At 40.6% G+C, this 14391-nt stretch overlaps 1 pseudogene; it reads left to right on the top strand.

Annotated features, from left to right (window-relative positions):
* The first annotated feature begins 12598 nt into the window (after window positions 1-12598).
* LOC116089053 lies at window positions 12599-13835 on the top strand (annotated as a pseudogene).
* Window positions 13836-14391: the final 556 nt, after the last annotated feature.

A 14391-nucleotide genomic window follows, 5' to 3' on the forward strand; every position in this document is an offset into this window, starting at 1 on the left:
ATACTCAACAAAACTGGAAAACCTGGATGAAATGGACAATTTTCTAGACAGATACCAGGTACCAAAATTAAATCAAGACCAGAGCAACAATCTAAATAGTCCCATATCTGCTAGTGAAGTATAAACAGTCATTAATAATCTCCCAACCAAAAAAAAAAAAGCCCAGGACCAGATGGGTTTAGTGCAGAGTTTTATCAGACCTTCAAAGGAGACCTAATACCAATACTCCTCAAACTATTCCACAAAATAGAAACAGAAGGTATTCTGTTCTACAAAGGCACAATTACTCATATACCTAAACCACACAAAGACCTAACAAAGAAAGAAAACTTCAGACCAATTTCCCTTATGAATACTGATGCAAAAATACTCAATAAAATTCTTGCAAACCAAATCCAAGAACACATCAAAATGATCGTTCATCATGATCAAGCAGGTTTCATCCCAGAGATGCAGGGATGGTTCAATATTCAGAAATCCATCAACATAATTCACTATATAAACAAACTAAAAAAAAAAAATACATATTAAAAAAAAAAAAAAATACATATGATCATCTCATTAAATGCTGAGAAAGCATTTGACAAAATCCAACATCCCTTCATGATAAAAGTCTTAGAAAGATCAGGAATTCAAGGCCCATACTTAAACATAGTAAAAGCAATATACAGCAAACCAGTAGCCAACATCAAACTAAATGGAGAGAAACTTAAAAGCAATCCCACTAAAATCAGGGACTAGACAGGGCTGCCCACTCTCTCCCTATCTATTCAATATTGTACTTGAAGTCCTAGCCAGAGCAGTTAGACAACAAAAGGAGATCAAAGATCTTCCTTTCTTTGAAAGGAAGAAGTCAAATTATCACTATTTGCTGATGATATGATAATATACTTAAGTGACCCCAAAAATTCCACCAGAATGCTCCTAAACCTGATAAACAATTTCAGCAAAGGAGCTGGATATAAAATAAACTCAAGCAAATCAGTGGCCTTCCTCTACACAAAGGATAAACAGGCTGAGAAAGAAATTAGGGAAACAACACCCTTCATAATAGTAACAAATAATATAAAATACCTTGGTGTGACTCTAACTAAGCAAGTAAAAGATCTGTTTGACAAAATGTTCAAGTCTCTGAAGAAAGAAATTGAAGAAGATCTCAGAAGATGGAAAGATCTCCCATGCTCTTGGATTGGCAGGATTAACCCTCAATGATAAGGGACAGAACCCAGGACACTGGGAAGGCTGGATAGACGTTCTACCACTGAATGATAATCCCTCAGAAAAGCATATGATGCCTTGCCAATTGCACTAATAAAGAATACAATCTTAAAACAAAACCGTAATTTTGTTTAAATAATTCTTTTTCCATTGAGTTCTATGCTATTCTACTTCTGTTAGCAATAAACTTCAAAGAAAGAATAGTCTCTAGAAATCTGCAGACAACTGGACACAGATTGGGTTATGTGGGTCTGGCTCTGCGGTGCAAGTTCACCAGAGAAGAATGTCCCCATTCCTTGATTGTCTTCATATCTACTGGGAAACTCCAGTGGGAATTCATCTTCTAACACTGCAGAATAAGTAGTGAAATTCAAACCAATAAATCATTTTCAGAGGTGGGCGCTCACAATTCTGGAAAGTCTGACTACATCATTGATAATGCAGTTGTAAGTTGCTCCAGTGTTTGCCTGAAAAGTCACATATTCCTGGAACTTTTTTGAAGCAGGTTCTCACTGTATAGCCCTGGCTGGCCTAGAAATCAGTGTGTAGATCAGGCTGGCCTCAAAGTCACAGAGATTCACCTGTACTCTAGCTCCTGAGTGCTTAGATTAAAGGTATGAGCTACAACACTCAGCCTTGGAGCTATTTAAACTCTTTTAATGGTTCAAATGGTCTCCTTTTTGCTCAGAAATACTATTTTGAGGAAAGACACAATTTGAGTAGATTTATATGCTTAAGCATAGCGTTTTCATATCTTAGGGCAGAAATAGCGATTTCAATGAGCCTGATGACCAATTTTAGGAAATGGTTTGTTTTCCTGGACAACACCATTGGAAAAATATACTCAAATGGATAGTCATGCATTACACAATATCTACCATAGTGAACTTAGTCACAGAAATTTAACAGCAGTTATCTGTAGACCTGAAAAAGGCCTACTCAACCTGCAGATAACATATTGAGGTAAAAAAAAAAATCCCCTTTGCCAATTCCTCTTGAGTGTTCAGAATTTCAAAACTTAGTCTGAGAAAAACAAAGAAAGTATAAGTCAGCAAGAACATGGATATTCCTTCAATGCTACAAATCACTTCTGAGCAATGCCTGCACTCTTAGAGTGGCAGCATTACCATCTGGCCCAGAAATGTTCAAATGTCCAACAGAGTAAAACTCACCCTCAAAGATGCTTTGTCTCCCAGGGACCAATTCCCTCCAATTCCCTCCTTAGCCCTTGGGCAACACCCATCATTTCAACACCTTCTCATTTTAAACCTTTCATTTTGTTGGGTACCTCACCCAGCTAATCCTGTGAACTTCCTTCCTCTCAAATTAACTTACAGTAAATCTTTCCCTGGTCCCCACCTACTTCCTCCCACAAAGGAAAGTGGTGGAGCTTCCATGCTCACATTCCCGCTTCAGTTAAGGTGTGTCACCCTGCTTACATCTGGAAAAATTCTGTCATCATTATCTACAGACTAGCACCATAGTAAAAACACTATACAGACTGGGCCTATGTTCCCTTACATGATATATGCTCTGCGTAATGAGATTTAGCTCTTTATACATAAAGCAACATCACAAGAAGAGAGCTTAGGTTGTAACTCACAGCTTCCTGCCTTTGAGCCATAACTCCCATTTAAGAGCTAACGTGTTTCTGAAAGGGGTTGTCCGGGTGCACAGGAAGAAAACCTATGCACAATTAATTTGGTAAGAAAAGCTATCGGGGAGCCATGAGGGCTGTTGTGGTCATGGAAATAGGTATTAAGAGGAACTGAGACAACCAAGCCCTGGGCAGCATGGATGGCCACAATCTGCTTGTCTTATGGATGCCAAATGACCATAATTCCTTGAACCTTTGATTTATTTTAGGTATTAATTATATATAATAAGGTCTATGCCCTTGTGGGGGTGTGGGAGTTCTGTGTGTGTTGTGTTGTGAGTGTGTGTGTTCATGTCTGACTGTGTTTTCATGTGTGTGTGAGTGTGTGTTGGGTTGTGTGTGGGGGTGGTATTTATGAACACATGTACACAAGTATGAGAACCCTGGGGTCTACCTCAAGTGCCATCTTGGCTAATATCTCCCTTATTTTTAAAACAGGATCATTCACTGAAACTGAAGTTCATCAAGTAGCTAGATTAACTGGCCAACAAGCCTCTGGGACCATCCTGTCTGTCTCCTCACAAACATGCACCCTTTCCCAGCACTGGAATTTCAAGGGCTGTCCACAGTAGGTGTTGGTGACTCAAACTCAGATCCTCTTGCTCTAGAGCAAGCACTTTACCAGCTCAACCACCTCCCCATCTCCCAGCCCCTTATTTTTAAACCGAATATCATTTAGTCTTCCTGTAACCATTGCGACTGGTAGAGAGTATCTGCTGAGAATACTCCTCCCTAACTGGCTTTTGAGATATTGCTAATTTATTGATGTCATCCAGGTTTTTAGAGAGGTTATTCTCCTACCTTTAAAGATGGGGGTTTTCTGAAACACTCTTTAACTCTGCTTTGCTTTGCTTTGCTTTTTTTATTCCCAGAATTATCTTTACACACAGTTTTAAATAGCTTCTCTAGAGTTATTATTCCCTGATTCATAATTCTAGCTTAGCCTTCTCTCCTCCATTCTCTCTGTCTCTGTCTCTGTCTCTGTCTCCTCTCTCTCTCTCTCTCTCTCTCTCTCTCTCTCTCTGCGTGTGTGTGCATGTGTGTGTTGATGGAGAACGAAGCCAAATTCTATGCCAGCTAGACAAATAGTCTCCACTGAGATACAGCCTCAGCCTTGCTTTTTTTAAACAGTATGCATTTATTGTGTGTGCACCTGAGTATATGCATGTGCACCATGTATGTACAGAAGTTCAAGGGCATCAGAAGAGGAGCCATAGCAAGAGGACTGGAGTTATAGACAATTGTGAGCCACCATGTGGATACTGGGGATCAAACCTAGATCCTATGCAAGAACACAAGTGCTCTTAATTATTGAGCCATCTCTCCTGTCTCTACTCCGGGACACACAGAGCCTTGATCTTTTGGAGACTATGTTTCTCTTTCCTCGGAGTGACCTTGAACTCATGATCTTCTCACCTTACCCTTTCTTATGTGGGGGTTACAGGCATGAACCAGCATGCCTGGCATTATACAGCAGACTTATTACCTAGCAATAATCAGCAGACTTATTGAACAATTCCACCAAACCAAGCACCCCATTGTAATGCATTCACAACTGACCTTCTCTCTTCCTCCAAATCCATTTCCCTTTGGATTTTCCTGGACTCCATGAATGGAATTGCCAACTGCTCAAAAGCTCGTTTGTATTCAAGTACCCTCAGGAACAACCCCAGTTTCAAAGATTCCCACAGAGGGTGCGCAGAGCCCAGGGAAGCTGTGCTGCTCACTGCTCAGTTTACTGCAGTGTCACAGCTCATCTCCCCATGCTTCCCGACTGCAGTATGATCATGTCTGTGCTGCCCAGCCTGCCCCGCCCACCCCGCCTGCCCTGCCCTGGTGGACAGTACCTTAAATAAATTATAAATATAATGGAGAGTATCCCCACCCTTCTCTAAGTTGTTTCTTGCCAGGTGTTTGGTCAAAGAAAGGAGAAAAGTATCTGATACAAAGGCCTTGCTCCTAAATTCCACTCTAAGCCTAGAAGTCTGACATCAGGAACAATAAAAAAGCATCACCCCCAATAGTGAGGTGACAGTGTTAACTAAGCCAATCCAGATAAAGCTTTTTAAAAAAACAGTTTAAGAGCTTTCTAAAACTTAAAAATATTTGTATTTTTTTCCCTAGATTGTAGGGTCTCCAATTATTGCCATGTGTTTTAGTGATATTAGTCATTTTACTACTAATAATAAACTTTTATCATCAAGACAAAAAAATGTATAGATCTGTTTAGTAGGGGTGTGAAATTTTTTATTTGCCTTTCAGCCTCTTTTAAAAAACAAAACTAAACAAAGGTGCTGTTTTAGTTTTATTGGCTGTCTGGCAGAACAGCAGTCTAAAAGTTAGAACAAAGAAAAGGAGTGGCTTTTTTGTTTTCTTAACGTACAGATTAGTATTAATTACCACATAGAGAGCTGAAAATTCCTGCCAAGAAACTGGTTCCTGGGTCCTTTAAAGTACATTTTCTTCCTACTGGGTGAAATAAAAGTTTGGAAGTGTGAGGGATTTGCACTTGGGAAATGTCTCAAAGCTATTTGTATAAGTGAGTCGAGAGGAACTGCACATTTTCCAACAGTCTAGTCCTGCTATTTCCTAAAGTATGTGGAGGATGGTGGTGGTGTGGCGTGCAGCATCCACACTCAGCAGCCCCAGGCTGACATCAGCTAGCCCATGTCCAGACCTCTCCATATCCTTTAACTTTCCGAACTGCGAGATACCACACAAGAGTGCTAGCTAATTCTGACCTCCAAATTAGCCTTGGCCCAGAGTAGCACCCAGACATAGGAGAGAAACCCAGGACAGGGTATCACTAGGAGCAGAGTGGGCCTATGTGGATGATCTTGTCCAATGTAAAGTATTCTGGGACACTCTGACATCAGTGACATCTCTAAGAGTGTATTTGAGGAAATAACCCTGACTGTCATGCATGCTGGAGCAGCATTTCTAGCTAGCATTTTGCATTGAGAGCAGGTTCTAAAATGGCCCCAATTTCTGTACACTGAACCCACCATCAAACCCAATACTCCTTGCCTAGGATCCACACTTGGACCTACAGCAGGCCCAACCCATGGACACTAAGGAAGCCATTCCTACAGACACAGTGGCACTGCAGACCCACACTCTACCTGGCCAGCCTTCCTTCCTTTCTTCTGTCCACTCCAGGACTGCCCTTACCAGCACATCACTTCTAAATGGACTGTGCTCTGATGGGTTCTCTACATGTCTATCCTGCCTTGATGTTTGTTTCTGTGACAGGTCAAACTCATGTGCCATTGGGTATCCATGGAGATTGTTACCTTGAATATATATAAAACCCAAAATAATACTTTTGAATTCTATTGTTCCCTCAAGTCCAGAAGTAGGATTTGTAGTTCTGGAATAAGGGGTAAATTTTCTTTTTTCATTCCAGCAGCGTGATGTTAGCTTTGGGCCTCATGGTCACTTCCTGGTACAAAATGGCTGTTAGAGCTTCAGCCATACTATCTACATAAAGTAGCAGCAAAAACCAATGGTAAAGGACAATAACAGTGTTTCCCATAATAACCAAGGGCTTTCAAGAGCCTTCCTGCCACCTCCCCTGTTGTTTCAAAGGCTAGAACATAATTCCTTGGGCACCAAGGTTGAAGGAAAATATAAAGATGTCATGTTAGCTACAGCCCTGACATCCAGAATTACAACAACCACTTTTTCTGTGATTAGGGAGTAAGAAACCAGCCTAAGTTACATGGCATATGGTCTTGAAAAAAAGAAACAATTCCCATTGAAATATAAGGGAAACACCTGTGGTTTGATTCTCAGCCTTGAATATTCCTAGTATGAACTCTAACCTCACAGAACAAAAAAGTCATTGAAGAGCTGCACTGGGAAAATAACACACAGGTGTGTATACATCTTCACTTTTAGCCACAGAATCACATGGACATCTACAATCAAGCAACTCCCAAATGTAAACATGGAAAGTAATTATTTTTATGTTTTACCCCTCTCTTTAATATTTTTATTCCTCTAGATATTTCTAAATTTGGAGACAGGTGTTCCCAACATTACACACAAGACAGAGATTTGCTTAGTACAGGATAACCACTATTTTTCAATCCATCAAATAAGTTTCTTAATGGCAACTTTTCAACAATATTTAACAATAGTCATCTACTAATTCAGAATGATATCTCCTCAACTCTGGGGTCATTGTGCTGACTTCTGACTTGTGCTCATGTTACTATCTGAGCTACATCACCGCTCTCAGTGGCATTCTTATCCATTGTCCATTAAGTAAACTTACTAAGAAGCAAGACTTGTACTCATCATGACACTAAAAGAGAAACATGGCTCATTCAGTCTTTCTTTGGAGATAAGCCTGTTTAATGTTTCTCCAACACTTGTTGGTCATCTTTCCAATGTCCAGTGCTAAGCTAGACTCTGGAGTGACACAGCTGAAAAGCATGAGGATTTTCATTTTCATGAATCTCAAAGTAGGAAAGAAATACAAGTTAAACACCTTTAGTAAAACATAAGAATTAATATTGGCATACTGCAACAGGTAGCCCACCATAAGCTATATAGGTGAAGCCAGGCTCAACAAATAGGTTGTCAGAAAGCTTAAAGGGAGTAGTCTTGTGTAAGCTGACTTTTCATTTTGCCAGGTGCAAAAAGACATTTTTTAAAAAACAAAAATTAACAGAATACACAGGATGGAGAATCAGGGAGGCATGCATGAGCATTGCAAAGAGAGACTTTTATATGGATAACAGTGGACATTAAACCATTTCTGTATATTTTTCACATTCATATGCCACAGAATATACAATTTGCTAATGTTGAAATTTAGAGATATGAGTGAAATTTTTTTTCAAGTACACAAAGTTGTGTGGTTACAAAGGAGAGATTTTATACTAAAACCTTGGGCTGTGCAAGCGGTATTTATTTGTTCATTCACTCATTCATTCATTCAGTCGGTCAGTCAGTCAGTTGGTCAGTCATTTTGTCCATGTTGGAGCTCACACAGGACTTAGCACGTGTTCAACAGATACTCTACGACAGAGCTACATTATCAAGCTTTTAAAGGAAAAATTTGCATTCGTTGGTCGCCTTGGTTCAACAGCTAATGTAGAGTAAACAACTGCCGGGCCATGTGGAGACCAAGAAAGAACTTCAGAATCTTAGGATCTGAAACTGTTAATCTCCAATCAATGGAGATTAACATGGATTAAATGGATTGGTTCAGAAAACAGGTCTGAATATATCTACTTATAGTGAAAGAAAAATTAGTAAGAGCTCTCTACAGCTACTAGAAAAGGAATATTTTTAAAGTTTCTAATTAAAGCTTGGACTGTATCCTAGTTGATAGGTTGTCTACCAACCATGAGAACGTAGATTCAAGACCCACCATGCCAGGTAGCATGCCAGGCATGGTGGCACATACCTGTAATCCCAGCCATCAAGATATAGAAATAATAAGATCAGATTCAGGGGCATCCTCAGTTGCACAAAGAGTTTTAGACCAGTAAAAAAAGTAAAAAAAAAAAAAGTAGAATAAAATAAAACTCCTAATGAAGAAAGAGTAAGTATAATCTCCTACTAATTAGCATGTTAATATATTGATTTTATTTCTTGTGAAAGAAACTGCCAGTTTCTCCAGTGTTTAAGTGAATATTATATGTGTGTGTGTGTGTGTGTGTGTGTGTATTCTTTGTTTCTTCACTAATGTTTTTATTTATTTATTTATCTACATATGTATGAGACCATGCATGTTTCATAAAACAGCTTGCAGAAGTATGTGCTTTCTCTCTGCCATGTGGATCAGAGGTTGGAACTCAAGTCATCAGGGTTAGTATCAAAAGCTGTCATCCACCGAGCCATCTTACTGACCCTCTTCGCATAACTTTTAATGCCCCTTCTTGCCAATGCCACCTTGAATAAACTACCAAGACCTTTTCTGACCTCACAGAGACCATCTGATCTAAAGCCTTTGGGTTTGCAAAATTGATAGTAGAGTATGGGATGAGTAGGTAAGCATATTGTAAAGGATCCAAAGTATTGGCCGACACAGCGGCTGATTCCATGCAGCTAGGCCACTTGATTGATTTTTATGGTCCAAGGATTTTAAGGTTCTTCACCAAGGTTTATTGGCAACCTTATTGGAAACCAGGAGTCCAGAAATATCTGCATAGGTAGCTCAGGCTGGAGTCAGGAAGAGGAGACCTCACTCCCTCACAGTGCAGTGAACAATTGTGCTCCTGATCCCACAGCCACACTGGGAGTTGGACATGAGCTGTGGGGTCAGGACCTCAAGATTCAACCCCACAGCAGCCTGAGCGTGGGGCTCAGCTTTGGACAGACACATGGGAGTGGGCAGATATGAGAAAAGTACTGCTCTCTGACATCGTCCACACATGTTCTTCCTGTGGTTCTACTGAGGAGTTTGGAGAGTGTGCCATAGTTCCTTAAATTCTATTTTTAAATTGGCATATAAAGTAACAGTTGTTCTTGTAGTATTTTCATACCTACAGAGTTTGTGGATACTACTCCAACTTACCCCTTTCTGCATCTCCCTGACGCTCTCCTCACCATGTCTCACTCCAGTATTTTCCTTTCTTCTTCAGTGCTGCAGTTGTCCTCTGTTCACACCCTTAAAGCCTCCCCAATGCCTTTCATAAGGCTTATGCTAGTTCCCTGATTTCTATTTACTTCATTTTCATGTATACATTTATACAAGATACACACATATACACACCATGTATATATGAAACTAGGACCTTCATATAACAGAGTGCCGGGCAGGCTCTCTGCTGGCAGAACCAGGCTAGAGGGAGAGAACCCGGTCCAGCAGGGCTGAGCAGGATGGTGAGTGTCATGGCTCGGATCTTCTGCCTCTGGAGAATAACCACCCCAAGCTGGGACTCTGTCAAAGCAGGAACTCGTTTTAATGTATCAATCTTCTCTTTATAAAGGGCTGAGAGAGGAGGCAGAGTTTTCTGCTGAGGTGAGATGACATAGGGGGAGGGGAAAGTTGATGAAGGGTATGGGGTGACTAGTGGAACCAACAGTTACAGTTACTCTACATCAGCAGGAGCTAGGCAAAGGCAGGCTTAAGCAGGTCCTGCTGAGTCCCTCCAGTACAGAAGTGACTGAGACAGTTTACAAAACTCAAGCCAGGTTCGGGTTTGTCCTCAGGGCCCAAACCAGGGCCAATAGGGCCCAACAACAGAGAACACATATTAGTTATCTTTTCCAATCTGAGTTATGTCACTTAATATGTTTTCTAGTTCTATCCATTTCACAATTTAATTTTTCTTCATGGCTGAATAAAATTCACCTATGTGTAAGTACCACATTCTCATTTTCCAGTTCTCTATGGATGGACATCTAGACTTAATCTGTTTCCTAGCTATGGTGAGTAGAGCAGCAATAACTGTAGGTGTACACATATCTCTGAGAAAGGGTATCCAGTCCTTGGGGTAAATGCCAAGAGTGCTCTAACTGGGAAAAGGCACTTCTCCAGTTCCTAAAATGAGAGCTTACGTTCTCCATTTGTGATTTTCTTTTTTATCCACTGTTATTCTGCCTTTGATTCACCACCTCCCTTCCCTTTTCATCCCAGTTTAATTGGCTACACTTGCCACCTTCTCTGTCTCAACTCTGGCATAAAATCGGGACTAGAAAGGCTGGCAGTGAAGTGTTGCCAAAGCAAAGAAGTGGACAGTGGAATGGACCTGCAACTTCCTTATTCCTCACCTGTGATTCTCTCTACTGGTGTCCTCTGTTCCCTTTCAAGAAACTAACAGGGATGGGTTGTGCAAAAATAGTCACCCCAAGGCCCTATTGCCCCTCACAGAGACCATCTGATCTAATGGCAGACATGGCAGGAAGAGATGCAGGAAAGCATCCTATGAGGTGCCACTGGTACCAGTCCCTCCTCTAGCTCCCCTGTCACTAACCCAAATCATTTATAACCAAATAACTGAAACCCCAGACAGAAGCAGACATCACAAAGAATTTCCTGACTACTGCTAAATAGTTTCTTGCTCTCTCCCGCAGTTGGAAACCCCAGACAAATGAGTGTTCTGTTGTACTTCTTAGCATCTATACTCCTCCGAAGCTACCCTGCTGTTCATGAAACAGCAACAGCTTCCTGCTCAACAAAGAAAATAAATCTCCAGCTCGAAGCCAGGAAAACACTTCAAATCCAAATTTTAAATACAATGCATAATTTTAGCTTTTTATAAACAAAAGACACACAAAGGCATTCATAACTAAATAAACTCGCCAATGTTAATGACTCAACAGGTGAGCTGTTTTACTCACTCCACTAACGTCACTCTGAAACAGATATAGGACCTGATTCTGACACTCAGCAGATGTCATGTATTTTATGATAGTATTTTCATAAAGCCCGAGTATAAATTACAAACCTATTCACTTTGTAGGGAGACGGTGACTGGTTGAAAAATTCTACATGAGTTGCCGGGGCTCTGGACCAAGCATGTTGTCATGTGAAGGGCAAGATGGAAATAATTCTATGTTGGAAGATCTGCTTTGTGTTGAATAGTTACAAGAATTCCTTCTCTGCTTTCTAAATCAGTTGCTTAATTACCATGCTTGGTTCCTGGCAACCCAAGCCAGTCTGTCTTTTGTAGATTATCTAGAGCAAAAATTATATGGTGTACTTTTTTATTTTTCATGTATAATATCAAATAATTGAACAAAGTTCTTCTGACAGTCCGGAACGTTTTAGACCGCCCCAGCTTGTTATTCATATTCTTTCTTAGTAATGAAGCTTTCTCTCCTCCAGGCTAAAATCCATCTTTCTAAAACTTAAAGACTGAATTCTGTTCTAGCAACGCACATATATTCATGTACACACACACAACGTCCTTGGATGTTTTTATCCAAAACATTTCATGTTCCTAACTGGATCAATGCTCATAACATAACATACTCCTAACCATGAAAAAGAAGAAACAGACTCAAAACATTCTATCAATTTAGACTAAGAAAGGGATATCTGTTTCCTAATGTACTTGCCAAAACTTCACTTCATCTACTTATAGAATGAACCAAATAGGGAAAGAATGTGGAATCTCCTGTGAAAATAAAGAAATCGCCTAAAATTGTTTCTCATTTGAAGTATTTCAGAAAATGACAGTTTCTAAAAGAACAGCGTAGTGAAGTCGGTGCCACCCTCAGACCAGGTCAAGGGGACCAAGGGTCTGACATAGCGCAGCACAGGAGCCTATGTACAGATGAATGTACAGTGAAGAGGATGCTGCCAGGGGGTCAAGGGTCTGACATAACGCAGCACAGCAGCCTATGTACAGATGAATGTACAGTGAAGCAGGATGCTGCCAGGGGGTCAAGGGTCTGAAAATAATGCAGCACAGCAGCCTATGTACAGATGAATGTACAGTGAAGCAGGATGCTGCCAGGGGGTCAAGGGTCTGACATAGCGCAGCACAGCAGCCTATGTACAGATGAATGTACAGTGAAGCAGGATGCTGCCAGTACTCAGAATTCAACACACATTACAGTCTGTAAAGCAGCAGGGAGCTGAAGGTTAAGAACACACACCAGCGGGGAATGGAGGACTTGTTTTGAAGCTAGTTCCGATTCCTCGGATGTAATTCTCCCCTTGCAATCAATGCCAGGCTCCCACTGTTCTGTCATAACCTCAGAGTTCCAAACAAGTTGTCACCAAAAGGGCTGGCTCCAGCACAGCCCTCCCCGGGACTGACATGGGCAGTCATCTCGCCCTATGTCTACTAACGAAAATGTGACTATGGCCACATGCCATGCTAATTAGATACTTGAAAGTTCAGAAATAGATCTTTCTTTGGAATTTGGGGAAGATTTAATTGGTAGAACATGTTAGGTAAATAATATAATAATAATAATAATAATAATAATAATAATAATAATAATAATTTACTTGTCAAATCATTTCTCCCTACCAGCCTTGATGAAATGAATTCTTTTTTTTCTGACATCACCATGACCTGTCCAGTATCCATCATACTTTATAGATAGTGAACAAGACAATTAATGCCACAACAGCCTCCTTGTACCAGAAAAGTCCAGAAGAATCATGTAGAACAATGACATGATTGGTTTTGTGAAGAATATTTACAGTTAAAAATATTATCATCGCTCTCCACCAACCGAGCAAGATGCTCAAAGGAAAGAAGGCGAAGGGGAAGAAGGTGGCCCGGCCCCCGCCGTCATCAAGAAACAGGAGGCCAAGAAGGTGGTCAATCCTTTGTTTGAGAAGAGGCCCAAGAACTTCGGCATTGGGCAGGACATCCAGCCCAAAAGAGATCTAAAATGCTTCGTCAAATGGCCTTGCTACATCAGGCTGCAGCGGCAAAGAGCCATCCTCTATAAGCGTCTCAAAGTACCTCCTGCCATTAACCAGTTCACCCAGGCCCTGGACAGGCAAACAGCAACTCAGCTGCTTAGGCTTGCCAACAAGTACAGGCCAGAGACAAAGCAAGATAAGAAGCAAAGGCTACTGGCCCGTGCTGAGAAGAAAGCTGCTGGCAAAGGGGACGTCCCAACTAAGAGACCACCCGTCCTCCGAACAGGAGTCAATACAGTTACCACCTTGGTGGAAAATAAGAAGGCTCAACTGGTGGTGATTGCCCATGATGTAGACCCCATTGAGCTGGTGGTTTTCCTGCCTGCCCTGTGTCGAAAGATGGGGGTGCCTTACTGCATCATCAAGGGAAAGGCTAGGCTGGGGCGCCTGGTCCTCAGGAAGACGTGCACCACTGTTGCCTTCACACAGGTTAACTAGGAAGACAAGGGTGCTCTGGCTAAGCTGGTGGAAGCTATTAGGACCAATTGTAATGACAGATACGACAAGATCCATCGCCACTGGGGAGGCAACGTCCTGGGTCCTAAGTCTATGGCTCGAATTGCCAAGCTGGAAAAGGCAAAGGCTAAAGAACTGGCCACTAAATTGGGTTAAATGTTCACTAAGTTTTCTGTACATAAATATAATTACAAAGTTAAAAAAAATATTATCATCATTGTAAAGACAAAATATTCTAAAGGTGATAAAAGTTTCCTTTTAATAAGAGGAGGTTGATGCAATAAAGTCTTGTGTAGGGAACTTTTGTAATTTAAGTAAAAATAACATAAATTAGTGACTTTTTAAAAAGAGAAGAATGTTTTGTGCTTCAAATTCATAGTACTTTAGGAACTGTATGTTTTGTCTGAACCTTCATCCACATCTCCAAGCCTGTCAACAGAGCATTTATAGAAACTCAAGAGTAAACTCAGTTATCTTTGCCAGCTACCAATTTTAGTCATTTTTGTAGTACAATTTGGTATATTGGTTTTATTTTATCTTATTAAATCATGTTTTTCAAAATAGGAAGCTACAACACATTTTACTGAACAAGTTAAAGTTTGGTTTATAACTTTAAATCTCTAGAATTTCTATTTAATTGGATGTTAATTAACATGTTATTTATAAAATTGTTTTTCAATGGTATTCCATATTATATTTGCTACACAAAGGG

Source organism: Mastomys coucha, unplaced genomic scaffold, assembly GCF_008632895.1.
Source record: "Mastomys coucha isolate ucsf_1 unplaced genomic scaffold, UCSF_Mcou_1 pScaffold14, whole genome shotgun sequence".
Classification (NCBI taxonomy): domain Eukaryota; kingdom Metazoa; phylum Chordata; class Mammalia; order Rodentia; family Muridae; genus Mastomys; species Mastomys coucha.